Source organism: Salmo trutta, chromosome 6 (assembly GCF_901001165.1).
Source record: "Salmo trutta chromosome 6, fSalTru1.1, whole genome shotgun sequence".
NCBI classification, from domain to species: domain Eukaryota; kingdom Metazoa; phylum Chordata; class Actinopteri; order Salmoniformes; family Salmonidae; genus Salmo; species Salmo trutta.
In genome coordinates, this window is record NC_042962.1 from 5,604,538 (window position 1) to 5,621,099 (window position 16,562).

The window sequence follows — 16,562 nt, forward strand, 5'->3', positions numbered from 1 at the left end:
ATATCAATCAATTTTCAGATTATTTCTGTCCAGCACACAAAATGCATACCTAGGGATGGATTAAGAGTGCCATATGGGAGAAGGGGAACGAGTACCAGCGGCTACGGGCAACCTTTCTATAAACATACTCACAATCCATTGTCATCACTTTGGTCTGGGCGATGGTCGCCATATCCGTCCTCCCAAGGTACAACAGCCTTGACATAGTAAGGGGATCCCCTGAACAAATTAAACAGACAAGCATGTCAAATTCAATCAAATTGTATCGGTCAAATACAACAGGTGTAGACCTTACAGTGAAATGCTTACTTACAAGCCCCTAACCGACAATGCAGTTTAAAAAAAGATGAATAAGAATAAGAAATAAAAGTAACAAGTAGTTAAATAGCAGCAGTAAAATAACAATAGTGAGAATATATACAGGGAGTACCAGTACAGAGCCAATGTGTGGGGGCACCGGCCAGTTGAGGTAATTGAGGTAATATGTACATGCAGATAGAGTTATTAAAGTGGCTATGCATTGATAATAACAGAGCATAAAAGAGTGGGGGGGCAATGCAAATAGTCTGGGTAGCCATTTGATTAGGTGTTCAGGAGTCTTATGGCTTGGTGGTAGAAGCTGTTTAGAAGCCTCTTGGAACTATACTTGGCTCTCCCGTACTGCTTGCCGTGCAGTAGCAGAGAGAACAGTCTATGACTAGGGTGGCTGGAGTCTTTGACCATTTTTAGGGCCTTCCTCTGACACCGCCTGGTATAGAGGTCCTGGATGGCAGGAAGCTTGGCCCCAGTGATGTACTGGGCCGTAAGCACTACCCTCTGTAGTGCCTTGTGGTCGGAGGCCGAGCAGTTGCCATACCAGGCAGTGATGCAACCAGTCAGGATGCTCTCGATGGTGCAACTGTATAACCTTTTGAGGATCTGAAGACCCATGCCAAATCTTTTCAGTCTCCTGTGGGGGAATATATTAAGTCATGCCCTCTGCACGACTGTCTTGGTGTGATTGGACCATGATTGTTTGTTGGTGATGTGGACACCAAGGAACTTGAAGCTCTTCCTGGCCTGATGACTCCTTGCTGTCCCGTCCACCTGCTGTCCCCAGTCCACCCTAGTCCACCTGCTGCTGCTCCAGTTTCAACTGTTCTGCAACTGTTCTATGTAACCCTGACCTTTTCACCGGACGTGCTATCTTGTCCCAGACCTGCTGTTTTCGACTCTCTCTTTTCCACACCTGCTGTCTCTAACTCTGAAGGATCGGCTATGAAAAGGCCATGTACTGTTATAATCTCCACCCGGCACAGCCAGAAGAGGACTGGCCACCCCTCAGAGCTCAGTGCAGATGTTGCCTGTAATCCATGGCTTCTGGTTGGGGTATGTATGTATGGTCACTGTGGTGATGACGTCATCGATGCACTTATTGATGAAGCCAATGACTGATGTGCTAGCAAAACAGTCCTGTAGCTTATCATCTGCTTCATCTGACCACTTTTTTATTGACCGAGTCACTGGTAATTCCTGCTTTAATTTTTGCTTGTAAGCAGAAATCAGAAGAATAGAATAATGATCAGATTTGCCAAATGGAGGGCGAGGGAGAGCTTTGTAGACATCTCTGTGTGTGGAGTAAAGGTGGTCTAGAGTTTTTTTCCCCTCTGGTTGCACAATTAACATTCTGATAGAAATTTCGTAAAACAGATTTAAGTTTCCCTGCATTAAAGTACCCGGACGCTTGGAGCGCCGCCTCTGGATGAGTGTTTCCCTGTTTGCTTATGGCAGAATGCAGCTCAATGAGTGTGGTCTTAGTGCCAGCATCGGTCTGTGGTGGTACGTAAACAGCTACAAAAAATACAGATGAAAACTCTCTAAGTAGACAGTGTGGTCTACAGTTTAAATTTACATTTTAGTCATTTAGCAGACACTCTTATCCAGAGCAACTTACAGTAGTGAATGTATGCATTTCAATTTATTTCATACATTTATTTTTATATATTTTTTTTCATACTGGTCCCCCGTGGGAATCGAACCCACAACCCTGGCGTTGCAAACACCATGCTCTACCAACTGAGCCACAGGGAAGGCTGAATTGAGCTACAGGGAAGCTTATCATGAGATACTCTACCTCAGGCGAGCGAAACCTCGAGACTTCCTTAGATATCGTGCACCAGCTATTGATAATGTCGTCGTTCAGCCATGACTCCATGAAACATAAGATATTACAGTTTTTAATTTCCCGTTGGTATTTTAATCTTCCTCGTAGGTCGTTGATTTTATTTTTCCAATGATTGCATGTTAGCTAGTAGAATGGAAGGCAGGGGGGGGATTTATTCGATCGCCTACGAATTCTCAGAAGGCAGCCCGACCTCTTTCCTCTTTTTCTCCGTCGTCTCTTCGCCCAAATGACTGGGGATTTGGGCCTGTTCCCGGGAAAGCAGTACGTCGTTCAGGTCGGGCTCGTCGGACTCGTTAATGGAACAAAAAGCTTCTGCCAGTTTGTGGTGAGTAATCGCTGTTCTGATGTCCAGAAGTTATTTTTGGTCTCTTATGACGGTAGCAGCAACATTATGCACAAAATAAGTAAAAAAAAAAAAAAAAAAAAAAGAACATTAAAAACATAATAGTTTAGGAGCACTTAAAATGTCAGCCATCTTCTTTTGTCTTTTCAAATGTTGATCTTTGGCCATGCCCTTTATTACACCGAGGCATATCTGGGACTGGTAGAGATTAAAGAACAACAATCGCAACATCTTTATTTAGTTTTAATCCCATCCTCCGTCACCGCAGGATGCCCGCTGCCTCTTGGTATGCCATCATTGTAAATAATCTTTTTTTCTTTAATTGAGTTACCTGGTTAAATAAAGATTCAATCTTACATTACCTTGAAAAAAGTCATGTTTTCTTTGTGATCTGTTTGAGCAAGTTTCTGTTGTTTATTGTGATTGGGTAATGTTTGTTCATTGATATAATTTTCTAATGATAGTTATTGCTAAAGACTATTAGGAGGACCAAATGTTGATTGAGTTGGTGCATTAGATGAACATATTGAATATGTGGATGAAATATTGTCTACATGATATGAATAAATGCAGGCGTGTAACATTTTCTATATTATTCAGTGTAATGTGAATTAATTGAGTATTTCTCTTTGACTTGCTAAATGGTGTACAGAGAAAACATTAAGGCTACATTTAATTGGGGCCAAGTGGCATCTCGGTCGATTAGCTAACTGTTACACATGAAGGCATCTCTCTCTCTCTCTCTCTCTCTCTCTCTCTCTCTCTCTCTCTCTCTCTCTCTCTCTCTCCCTCTCTCCCTCTCTCCCTCTCTCTCCCTCTCTCCCCCTCTCTCCCTCTCTCCCTCTCTCCCTCTCTCCCTCTCTCTCCCTCTCTCCCCCTCTCCCCCTCTCTCCCTCTCTCACTCTCTCACTCTCTCTCACACACTCCATTTCTCTCTCTCCATACACCCCTTTGTGTCTCTCTTGATGGAGATGACAGAACATAAGTGTGAAGGGTGAAGAGCAGACCTACCATGTCCATGTTGCCTGGTAGTTGAAAGTGTGGTCTGAATATGGTTTTGAAACCCATGTTATTTCAGCCTCAGAATATCACTCCTTACAGTAGTGTAATTTATTTTAAAAGTGGTTTTATCTAATAGTTTAAACCATGGTTCACTTTAGATACAGTATATATCAGATTTCACGTGATAGTTCAGTTCTGTGTGATCAGTAAAATGCTTCTATTGTCCCCCTAATTGTCAGTTGATATTTCTCTTCCTGACTGTGATAGACATCCTCAAATATCTTCCTGGTTGTGATAGACATCATCCAATCAGTGGCGTGAATAGACTGGAAGGCAATATTTTCCTTATTTCTTCCTCATTGTGAAAATAAATGCAAATGACTCATTTCACAAAAGACAATAGTGAACAGAGAAAACATTAAGGCTACAAGCGATCATTTCTATTGCAAAACCCCTCAGAGGTGCGTGGGGCTTTATTGAATTTCTGTTGCTAAGTTAATTTGGCCTCACACAATAATAATAGAACAATGAAATCGGAGGTTAGGTGTCTTGTGCATATTGAGGATTCATAATGTGCAGGAATACACTCATCAAAATCTCTGATGATTATTAGGAGAGGAACAAGGAAGAAATCAGTACCGTAGTGTACTGTACTGTACTGTACTAAACTGCACTGTACTCTACTGTATCCTCTGTACTGTACTGTACTAAACTACACTGTATTACACTGTACTGTATCTACTGTAATGTACTGTTCTGTACTAAACTACACTGTATTACACTGTACTCTACTGTATATACTGTACTCTACTCTATTTTACTACACTGTATTACACTGTACTCTACTGTATCCTCTGTACTGTACTGTACTTTACTACACTGTATTACACTGTACTCTACTGTATCCTCTGTACTGTACTGTACTTTACTACACTGTATTACACTGTACTCTACTGTATCCTCTGTACTCTACTGCACTGTATTACACTGTACTCTACTGTATCCTCTGTACTCTACTGCACTGTATTACACTGTACTCTACTGTATCCTCTGTACTGTACTGTACTTTACTACACTGTATTACACTGTACTCTACTGTATCCTCTGTACTCTACTGCACTGTATTACACTGTACTCTACTGCATCTACTGTAATGTACTGTACTCTACTTTACTACACTGTACTACACTGTACTCTACTGTATCTACTTACTACACTGTATTACACTGTACTCTACTGTACTACGCTGTATTACACTGTACTGTGATCTACTCTACTGTACTACACTGTACTCTACTCTATCTACTGTACTTTACTCTACTACACTGTACTCTACTGTACTACACTGTACTACACTGTAGTCTACCATATCTACTGTACTTTACTGAACTCTACTGCACTCTAATGTACTCTACTCTACTGCATTGATGTTAACTCTTTGCTGTGTAGTCTTTACTGCTGTATTCTACAGTACTGCATGTTAATATACTGCACTGCACATGTACTCTACCGTACTGTCTTTACTATACTGTACAGCATCTTACTATTCTATATATTTTTTCATATTTTTTTTATTTAACTAGGCAAGTCACTTACCTAACAAATTCGTATTTACGACGGCCTACCTATACTATACTATACTATACTATACTATACTATACTATACTGTCCTGCACTGAGCTCTACTGTGCTGTACTGCTCTGCACTGTGCTTGCCTCTGACTGTACATTACATTCTCCTGTCTCTAAGTCCCCATAATGGGTGATTTAGAGGTGGGCTGCAGCATCAAGCTCAGTATTAATGGTGTCTCTCAACCCTTTGTTATGGTGTCGGTGCGGGCCCAGGTGCAATGTGTCTGTCACCCTCTGCCATTAAAGTCAGCATTTTCCCCCTAGTTTATTATCCAAGCCTAGCCTTCTGCGACGATACATGTTAGATTCCCCGTTAGAAAACAGGTGACGGGAGGAGGAAATAGAGTTATAAACCAGGGGAAAAAACAACAGAACAGAGACTTACGCAATATGTCAAAGTCAACACAGATGACTCACTTGAGACGTGTTGTTAGAGGAGACATTTTGAATGGGAGAATCTGTCTTTTTTTGGTCTAAAACATGCAGGAGTCGACGTCAACAGATATGCATTTTATGTTCTAAAGGAAAAGGGCAAGTTTTTTTTTTTTTTGAAGAAGAAGAAGAAATACAGAAGCATTTAAAGTAATTCTGTTGAGATTGTTTAGTGGTAAATAGATGTGAGAGGAGATGTGTATGGATTGTTCTTCATATGCCCTGACTGTTATCACAGATGAAAGCAGTCTGCGTAAAGCCATATGTTTTTTAACTGCTACATGGCATATTTGTTTGATCATTTGTCCTCCTGTCTTCCCCCCCCATTCTTCTTTTTCCTCATGTTGAATTATTATTAGAACATCAGGTATGTGTGTGTGTGTGTGTGTGTGTGTGTGTGTGTGTGTGTGTGTGTGTGTGTGTGTGTGTGTGTGTGTGTGTGTGTGTGTGTGTGTGTGCTTGCCTGGCTGTGTGTGTGTTGTCATAGTGTAGCTCAGAGATAATCAGGGTATCATGCTGAGCGTCCCATGGTAACAGCTAATTCAAGTAAAATGGCATTGATAGTGTGTGGGCTTACTGCTTTTAACCCACATGTCACCTTGTAGGGCTGCCTGTTGCTAAGGATACATTTCCTACAGTAATGAACGCTTTCATCCCGGAGAGAGTGCAACAAAATGACTGCATTCTGAGGAATGGGTGTAAACGTTTTTACTTATTCTACAAAATGACTGATGGATCGTTATTCTGACGCATATGGACACCATGCTACACATACCAAAATTCGTCCACGATTTAACTAAAGGGTCATTCTGTTTTTTAAACCGGTGTTTCTGGTTTTGGCTCCGCAGGTAACTTAGAGAAAAATACCTATGTCCATGTCACTTTAGTCAGCGCTATGGAACTGTACAAATAATGTAAATAAGGTATTTCTGATTTTATTTTTATACATTTGCAAAAATTTTAAAAAATTTGTTTATGTTTTGTCATTATGGGGTATTGTGTGTAGACTGATGAGATTATTATTTTAAAAAATTACATTTTATAATAAGGCTGTATCGTAAACAAAAATCAGTACAGGATCAGTATATATAGGACCAGTGTATATAGGATCAGTGGGTTCAGTACATATAGGATCAGTATATATAGGATCAGTATATACAGGATCAGTATATATATATAGGATCAGTATTTACAAGATCAGTACATATAGGATCAGTACATATAGGATCAGTATATATAGGATCAGTAGGTTCAGTATATATAGGATCAGTATATATAGGATCAGTATATATAGGATCAGTATATATAGGATCAGTACATATAGGATCAGTATATATAGGATCAGTGGGTTCAGTACATATAGGATCAGTATATATAGGATCAGTAGGTTCAGTACATATAGGATCAGTGTATATAGGATCAGTATATATAGGATCAGTAGGTTCAGTATATATAGGATCAGTATATATAGGATCAGTAGGTTCAGTATATATAGGATCAGTATATATAGGATCAGTACATATAGGATCAGTATATATAGGATCAGTAGGTTCAGTATATATAGGATCAGTATATATAGGATCAGTACATATAGGATCAGTATATATAGGATCAGTGGGTTCAGTACATATAGGATCAGTATATATAGGATCAGTAGGTTCAGTACATATAGGATCAGTGTATATAGGATCAGTAGGTTCAGTACATATAGGATCAGTATATATAGGATCAGTAGGTTCAGTATATATAGGATCAGTATATATAGGATCAGTACATATAGGATCAGTATATATAGGATCAGTGTATATATATATATATATATATATATATATATATATATATATATATATATATATATATACATATATATATATATATATAGGATCAGTATTTACAAGATCAGTACATATAGGATCAGTGTATATAGGATCAGTAGGTTCAGTACATATAGGATCAGTATATATATAGGATCTGCATATGTAGTATCTGTACATACAGGATCAGTATATACACTTTACGTTAAGTCAGCGCTATGTAAACTGTAAAATTCTCCCCAACACCCCCTGCCTCCCTATCAAGACTAATCTGCTAACACCCCTCAGAAAGAAAGAGAAGCCCAACAGTGAGGTTTCATTACTTCCTTAAGGATAAAAGGCACAAAAGCTTTCTGTCTCCTCCCCTCTCTCACCGCCAGCCACCTCTGCGGTGACTTATTAAACATCTCTATAAGGGTGGCAGTTATCCTCTTGTTAAATGTGTACGGTCAGGGTGCTTATCTAGCAGATAAGTAGATAAGCTCAAGACAAAGAGGAAGATAAGAAGGCTATTGCTGCTCAGCTCCTCTCAGCTTCATGCTTCTAGCCGTGGTCCCTCTCAACATTACTGATCTGATAATATCAAATCCTCCTTTCATTTAGAGCAAAACACATGGAAGCAGTTTTTTCTTTTCTTGATTCTTTATTGTCCTAATCCCATAGCAAGGGTATTAGTGTCTATCTATAGCCAGGAACTGAGGGGTGCAATATGGCCTGAATTCAGACAGAAAAGGGCCAGCCCTGGGCATAACCGACATAAGGTTAGGGACCCTTATTTTGATTTATTTATTTTGGGGAACTCTCAGTGTACTGTTTAGAGTTAGAATGGTGCAATTTTGAAATGTCGTTGTGCATCAGCAGTTTTTCTCTTTTTGTTATGTCAGTTTAGCCATGTTAGCTAACATTTTTTATTTTTGTAAATTAGTCTAGCAAACTATTGCTTTTTGTTAGTCACTCTCACTCAGATATCATACATTGGCATGGCATACAGTGCCTTCATAAAGTACTCAAACCCCTTGACCTTTTTCTAAATCATGTTGTGTACAGCCTACATTTTATATAAATTAGATTGGCCAAAATCTAAATTGAGACTAAACTCCAATATTATAATATGGCCTTTCTCTTGCATTTCAAAGATAATGAAACAAAAAAAAAATGTTTTTAGAAACGCATGTTTTTTTTTGGTTTGTATAATCTTTTATCAGATGTAATGTGTTATAGTCTTCCACATTAATTTCATATTTCCACAAACTCCAAAGTGTTTCCTTTCAAATGGTATCAAGAATATGCATATCCTTGCTTCAGGTCCTGAGCTACAGGCAGTTAGATTTAGGTATGTCATTATAGGCGAAAATTGGGAAAAAAAGGGTCCGATCCTTAAATTAACAAGTCACGTAATAAGTCGCATGGACTCACTCGGTGTGCAATAATAGTATATAACATGATTTATTAATGACTACATCATCTCTCTACCCCAAACATAGAATTATATGAAAGGTTCCTCAGTCGAGCAGTGAATTTCTAACACAGATTCAACCAAAAAGACCAGGGAGGTTTTCCAATGACTCAAAAAAGAATGGCACATATATATACACACACATATATATATATATATATATATATATATATATATATATATATATATATATATATATATATATATATATCAAATAAAAAAAACAGACATTGAATATCCCTTTGAGCATGGTGAAGTTATTAATATCACTTTGAATAGTACACCAATACACACAGTCACTAGAAAGATACCGCCGTCCTTCCTAACTCAGTTGCCAGAGAGGAAGGAAACCGCTCAGGGATTTAACCATATGGCCAATGGTGACTTTAAAATAGTTCCAGAGTTTAATGGCTGTGATAGGAGAAAACTGACGATGGATCAACAACATTGTAATTACTCCACAATACTAACCTAAATGACAAAGTGAAAAGAACGAAGCCTGTACAGAAGAACAACATTCCAAAACCTGCATCTGTTTGCAATAAGACACTAAAGTAATACTGCAAAACATGTGGCAAAGCAATTATCTTTTTGTCCTGAAAACAAAATGTTATGTTTGAGACAAATCCAATACAACATTTTACTAAGTATCAAACTCCATATTTTCAATCATAGTGGTGGCTGCATCATGTTATGGTTATGTTTGTTATGGTTAAGGACTGGGGACTTTTCCAGGAAAAAAAACCAAGTAGAATGACGCACAGGGAAAATCAAAGAGGATTAATTCATATTTCAGCAGGACAATATGCTAAAACACAAGGCCAAATCTATGGCAAGACCTGAAAATGGTTGTCTAGCAATGATCAACAACCAATATGACAGAGTTTGAAGAATTTTAAAAAGAACAGTTGGAAAATGTTGTGCAAAACTCTTAGAGACTTACCCAGAAAGACTCACTGCTGTAATCACTGCCAAAGGTCCCTCTACAAAGTATTGACTCATGGGTGTAAATACTTTTGGGAATAAGATATGTCTCTATTTCATTTTCAAAACATTTGTAAACAGTTCTAAAACATGTGTAGATAGGTAAGGAAAAAAATGATATTTAATCTATTTTGAATTCAGGCTGAAACACAACAAAATTTAGTATAAGTCAAGAGATATGAATAGTTTCTGAAGGCACTGTATCAGCTCTAGCTGTAAGCTTTGTGTTCTCTCCACTGAATAACGTGTGATAGTAGAAACATCTCCACATGTTGTTGAAAAACCTCCAGAGTATCTCACAATAAATAAGGCCAGGCCAAAAGAACAGCAGATGTGTGGAGCGGCCGGGGAAGCCTCTTTTCAGTGACTGTTAACCAAGTACTGCCTGCCTCCCTATTTGTCAAGGGGTACGAATACTTTCTGAACACACTGTAAGTCAGGGCAAAATGTGTAGAATTGCAGGAAATTTGTTTTAAAACAGCAAAAGAAAAAATTCAACCCTATGCTATTTTTTTTTTTATTGCAGGAAATTACCTGTAAAACTGCAACAACAAAATAAGTATCCACCCCATGGCAAAATTAATAGAATTGCATAAAATCAGTTATACAAATATCTTCTCTTGGCCCCATGGCAAAATAGGTTGAATTGCATTAGACGTGCTTTAAAACTGACACATTTTCTCTGCCCACCATGGCAGAATTCAGGAAATTAACTCTAAACTCTTTTTATCTCCGCCGTCAATAGGGGGGCCACAAAATGTTTTTAATTTTAGCTAAGGGCCCCCAAAAGGCTAGGAAAAGCCATGGTTGGCTCAGTTCAATAGGAGAGCTCATCTTGCAAAAGCAGCGTTGATGTGTCCAGTTGTTTTATGATGTTATTCACTGGGCAGGGGGGAGTCAGAATGTTGATGTGTCCAGTTGTTTTATGATGATGTAAACTGGGCAGGGGGGAGTCATGTTTCATCCATCGAAGTTGAATTGTGCTTTTGATTAGGGTTGCAAAATTCTGGGAACTTTCAATAATTCCCAGGTTTTCCTGATATCCTGGTTCACAAATTTTTGCAGCCCTGCTTTTGATTGATGCTTCTATATAAATGTTCTGTGTGCTTATTGTACCCAGTGTTACCCACACATAAATCAAGTAGTTGGGCGTTCATTGTTTCAATTAGAGTGTGAGAAGAATTAGAAAAACAGAGATGGTGTTTTAAATTGATGGGTTGTTTGGTTTCCACGGCAGCAGGGATAATAGAGAGGCGTCAGAACTGCTTTTATGGACTATTAAATGCATTGCCATGCAGCAAATTTGGGCTTCACAGTTCATGAAACTCATGAATAACTAAATTAATATCACGTATAATGTTGCCTGCTCAGGCATAATACTTCAGAAACAATCAGATCCTTCATGTATGGATATATATAATCTTAACTAGGAGACCAAGCATCCTCATTGTCATTGACATGTTAGTTATTTAGCAGACACTCTTATCCAGAGCGACTTACTTTTTTTTGGGGGGGGGGTATTTCACTCCTGGTTATGTTGCTGCTACTGTGTTCTCGTTCAACTGTTTGTGTTCCAGTAGTCTGTATATATCTTAAACATCATCAGATTAATGTTGGTTTCTTTCTGTCTTGTTCTGGTTTATAAATCATTGGCTAGTTCAGTCAGTCTGGTGTATTGTCAGTAATAGCTTTTAGTTTGGCAGGCCATGTTCTAATTAGAGTTTTGAAATGTTATATATGTGCAATCAAACACTTCAGTCTGGATTTAGCACGTCAAGGACAAACGAACAGGCCAGGATACAGACGGTCAATCTAGACAGGCATTGGCAAGCATCGCTAGTATTGCACAGGGATAAACCAAGTATACATTCAATGGAACGAATAAAACAGGATGGGGTTGAATGTATTCAACGGGGTTGGAAGCGGTTGTGGTTCATTGAATGCCTAGCTATTTTCCACAAGGAATTCAACGGTCTACGTAATTAAGCAAGTAAGTAAACGTTGTGTGTCAGTTGTCCCTTCAGATTTTCGGGTAAAATGGGAATCCTCCAGGTGAGGAACCCAGCTCTCCTTCCTCTGGACCAGATTCTTGACAGCTGCCATATCATTCTGATTTGATGTGGTACTGCCAGCATCAGCTGTACTTCCTTCCTGGCTCGTCAGGGCTACGATAACATCACCATATTCAAAAAACAGAAGTAGATCTGAGGTAAATCTTCCTAATCCCACCAGTGTTTCTTGTCACGCCTACACCTCTTTAGAGTTGACATTGACATAACATGTATTTTATTCATCTACAAGAAAGGTATATTTCAGTCTGGTTGTAATATTACAAAAGAACAAAAAGTAAATCCAATATTGTACCCAAAATGTTTAATAGGGCAAGGACAACGCTTTAACACCATCCTGGGACTTTGTTTAATAGGACTAGGATAACACTTTGACCCCAACCTGGGTCTTTGTTTAATAGGACTAGGACAACGCTTTGACACCAACCTGGGACTTTGTTTAATAGGACTAGGACAATGCTTTGACACCAACCTGGGACTTTGTTTAATAGGACTAGGATAACACTTTGACCCCAACCTGGGTATTTGTTTAATAGGACTAGGACAACGCTTTGACCCCAACCTGGGTCTTTGTTTAATAGGACTAGGACAACGCTGTAACACCAACCTGGGACTTTGTTTAATAGGACAAGGCCAACTCGTTGACCACAAACTGGGACTTTGTTTAATAGGACTAGGACAACGCTTTGACCCCAACCTGGCTCTTTTGTCTGGACTAATTATTCACCAAGTGCAATTGAATAACACATTAGCTTCCCGGGCAGCAATTAGTCAATGGTGTAATTTACAGCCATCTGTGACTCTAATGCTTACAGATATGCATCTGCAACTCATCAAAATGCATGTCCTTTTGTGTTGGGCATTTACCACTAAAGGGCATTGTTAGTTAGTCATTTTTGATCCTGGGTTAGAGTTAGAGTTAGGGTTAGGGAACATTGTATAAGGTCACCGTTGTTAATGATTGGCTTGGTATTTGTGAATACACATCTTTCAAATGCCTTGGTTTGGACTGGATTATCAATTTCCTACCCAGGCCTTCCACTTTTGGAATGACACAGTACAAGGTTGGTTCAGGGAGAGAGATTGGTTCAGGGTGTGGTTGGTTCAGGGAGAGCTTGGTTCAAGAAGAACTTAGTTCAGGGAGAACTTGGTTCGTTCAGGGAGAACTTGGTTCAGGGAGAACTTGGTTCAGGGAGAGAACTGAGTTCAGGGAGAACTGAGTTCAGGGAGAACTGAGTTCAGGGAGAACTTGGTTCAGGGAGAACTTGGTTCAGGGAGTGGTTCAGGGAGAACTTAGTTCGTTCAGGGAGAACTTAGTTCAGGGAGAGAACTGAGTTCGGGGAGGGCTTGGTTCAGGGAGTGGTTCAGGGAGAACTTGGTTCGTTCAGACAAGAACTTAGTTCAGGGAGAACTTAGTTCAGGGAGAACTGAGTTCAGGGAGAGAACTGAGTTCAGGGAGAGAACTGAGTTCAGGGAGAGAACTGAGTTCAGGGAGAGCTTGGTTCAGGGAGAGAACTGAGTTCAGGGAGAGCTTGGTTCAGGGAGTGGTTCGTTCAGGGAGAGAACTGAGTTCAGGGAGAGAACTGAGTTCAGGGAGAGCTTGGTTCAGGGAGTGGTTCGTTCAGGGAGAACTTAGTTCAGGGAGAACTTGGTTCAGGGAGAGAGGTTGGTTTACGGAGAGAGGCTGGTTCAGGGAGAGGTTGGTTAAGGAAGTGGTTGGTTCCGAGAGTGGTTGGTTCAGGGAGAGAGGTTGGTTGAGGGAGTGGTTGGTTCAGTGACGGAGATTGGTACAAGGTGAGAGGTTGGTTCAGTGAGAGGGGTTGGTTCAGGGATATTGGTTGGTTCAGGGAGAGGTTGGTTCAGGGAGAGAGGATGGTTCAGAGAGAGAGGTTGGTTCGGGGAGAGGTTGGTTCTGTGAGAGAGTTAGGTTCAGGGAGATTTAGGTTCAGGGAGTGGTTGGTTCATGGAGAGTGGTTGGTTCAGGGAGAGTATTGGTTCATGGAGAGTGGTTGGTTCATGGAGAGTGGTTGGTTCATGGAGAGTGGTTGGTTCATGGAGAGTGGTTGGTTCATGGAGAGTGGTTGGTTAACCTGTTAGGGTATAGGGGGCAGTATTTTCACGGCTGGATAAAAAAATGTACCCGATTTAATCTGGTTACTAATCCTACCCAGTAACTACAATATGCATATACTTATTATATATGGATAGAAAACACCCTAAAGTTTCAAAAACTGTTTGAATGGTGTCTGTGAGTATAACAGAACTCATTTGGCAGGCAAAACCCTGAGACAGATTCTGACAGGAAGTGGATACCTGATGTGTTGAATTGACTTTAAGCCTATACCATTGAAAAACAAAGGGGGTGAGGAATGTTTTGGCACTTCCTATTGCTTCCACAAGATGTCCCCAGCCTTTACAAAGTGTTTTGAGTCTTCTACAGTGAGATCTGACCGAATAAGAGCCTTGGAACTGTGATGGCCCATTAGACACCTTGCGCGCGAGTTGATGGTGGGTACTCTCATTCCGAAACTTTTTAAAAGAGAACCCATATTCATGTTCTGGTTAAAAAAGGCCCTAATGATTTATGCGATACAACGTTTGACATGTTTGAACGAACGTAAATATATTTTTTCCGTTCGTGATGTGAAGTGAAGTCCGGCTGGCTTAGATCATGTGCTAACAACACGGAGGTTTTGGACATAAATGATGAGCTTTTTTGAACAAAACTACATTCGTTATGGACCTGGGATTCTTTGGAAGTGACATCTGATGAAGAGAATCAAAGGTAATGGATTATTTATATAGTATTTTCGATTTTAGATCTCTCCAACATGGCGGTTAGTCTGTATCGCAATGCGTATTTTTCTGGGCGCAGTGCTCAGATTATTGCAAAGTGTGATTTCCCAGTAAAGTTAATTTTAAATCTGGCAAGTCCATTGCGTTCAAGAGATGTAAATCTAGAATTCTTTGAATGACAATATAATATTTTACCAATGTTTTCTAATATTAATTAATTATTTTGTTGTCATGACTTGACTGCCGGTATTGGAGGGAAACGATTTCCTGAACATCAACGCCATAGTAAAACGCTGTTTTTAGATATAAATATGAACTTGATAGAACTAAAAATGCATGCATTGTCTAACATAATGTCCTAGGAGTGTCATCTGATGGAGATTGTAAAAGGTTAGTGCATAATATCAGCTGATTTTATGGTTTTGGTGACGCCTGTCTTTGAATCAACAATGCATTACACACAGCTATTATCAATGTACTCTCCTAACATAACCTAACTTTATGCTTTCCCCGTAAAACCTTTTTGAAATCGGACCACGTGGTTACATTAAGGAGATGTTTATCTTTCAAAGGCTGTAAGTTAGTTGTATGTTTGAGAAATTTGAATTTTGACATTTATTTGGTTTCAAATTTGCCGCTCTTGAAATGCACCTGCTGTTGATAGGGTGCGCCACGGGTGGCACGCTAACGTCCCACATAGCCCCAAGAAGTTAAGGGAGAATGGTTGGTTCAGGGAGAGTGGTTGGTTCGGTGAGAGTTTTTCCTTCTTTTTTGGGTCAGAATACAACAGGATATAATGAGGACTACATGAAATATGTCTTGCATGTAATGGACATAAAAAAGGACTGGTCTTGCGATATATTTAGGTTATTTTCTCTTCATTCTTTCAACAACAACAAAAAAATAGAACATTTGAATCCAATGAACTGAGCAGGCTGGGCTTACATGCTTATAGCCTTGCTTTGACTTGAGTATGAATATATAAGATTGTGCTGTTATTATTTCTATTAATATTATCTATTATTGTTACTATTTAGTTAATTTATTATTGTTTTCCATGTTATTTGGTTTGTTCTCTTAAGCATCCTCATATATATTTATGTTTCTATCAGGGAGGGAAGACCCAGATGCAGACCACGTCGAATAAACAATAGTTTAATGTTCCAACAGGGGCAGGCAATAGACAGGTCAAGGCAGGCAGGGGTCAGTAAACCAGAGGTGGGGCAACGGTACCGGACGGCATTCAGGCAAGGGCAGGGTAAGGCAGAGGTCGGTAATCCAGAGGGGGGCAAAGATACAGGTCGGCAGGCAGGCTCAGGGACAGGCAGAGTGGTCAGGCAGGCGGGCTCAGAGTCAGGACAGGCAAGGGTCAAAACTGGGAGGGCAAGAAAAGAGAGACTAGAAAAGCAGGAGGTGAAACACAAAACACTGGTTGACTCGAACAAACAAGACAAACTGGCAACAGACCAACAGAGAACACAGGTATAAATACACAGGGGATAATGGGGAAGATGGGCGACACCTGGAGGGGGGTGGAGACAATCACAAAGACAGGTGAAACAGATCAGGGTGTGACATTATCATGGGACTGCCCATATTTCCCTCTGGCCAACGCCAATTGTAGATTTGGATAGAGAACACTCGAACGTTTCTAAAACTGTTAAAATAATGTCTGTGAGTATAACAGAACTGATATAGCAGGTGAAAACCCGAGGACAAACCATCCAGAAAAAAACAAATCAGGCCACCATTGATTCCTATGGCTGTCATTTTTAATATGAAAGGGAAACCTCCCAGATTGCAGTTCCTAGGGCTTCCACTAGATGTCAACAGTCTTTTGAAAGAGTTTCAGGATTGTTTTTGAAAAAATG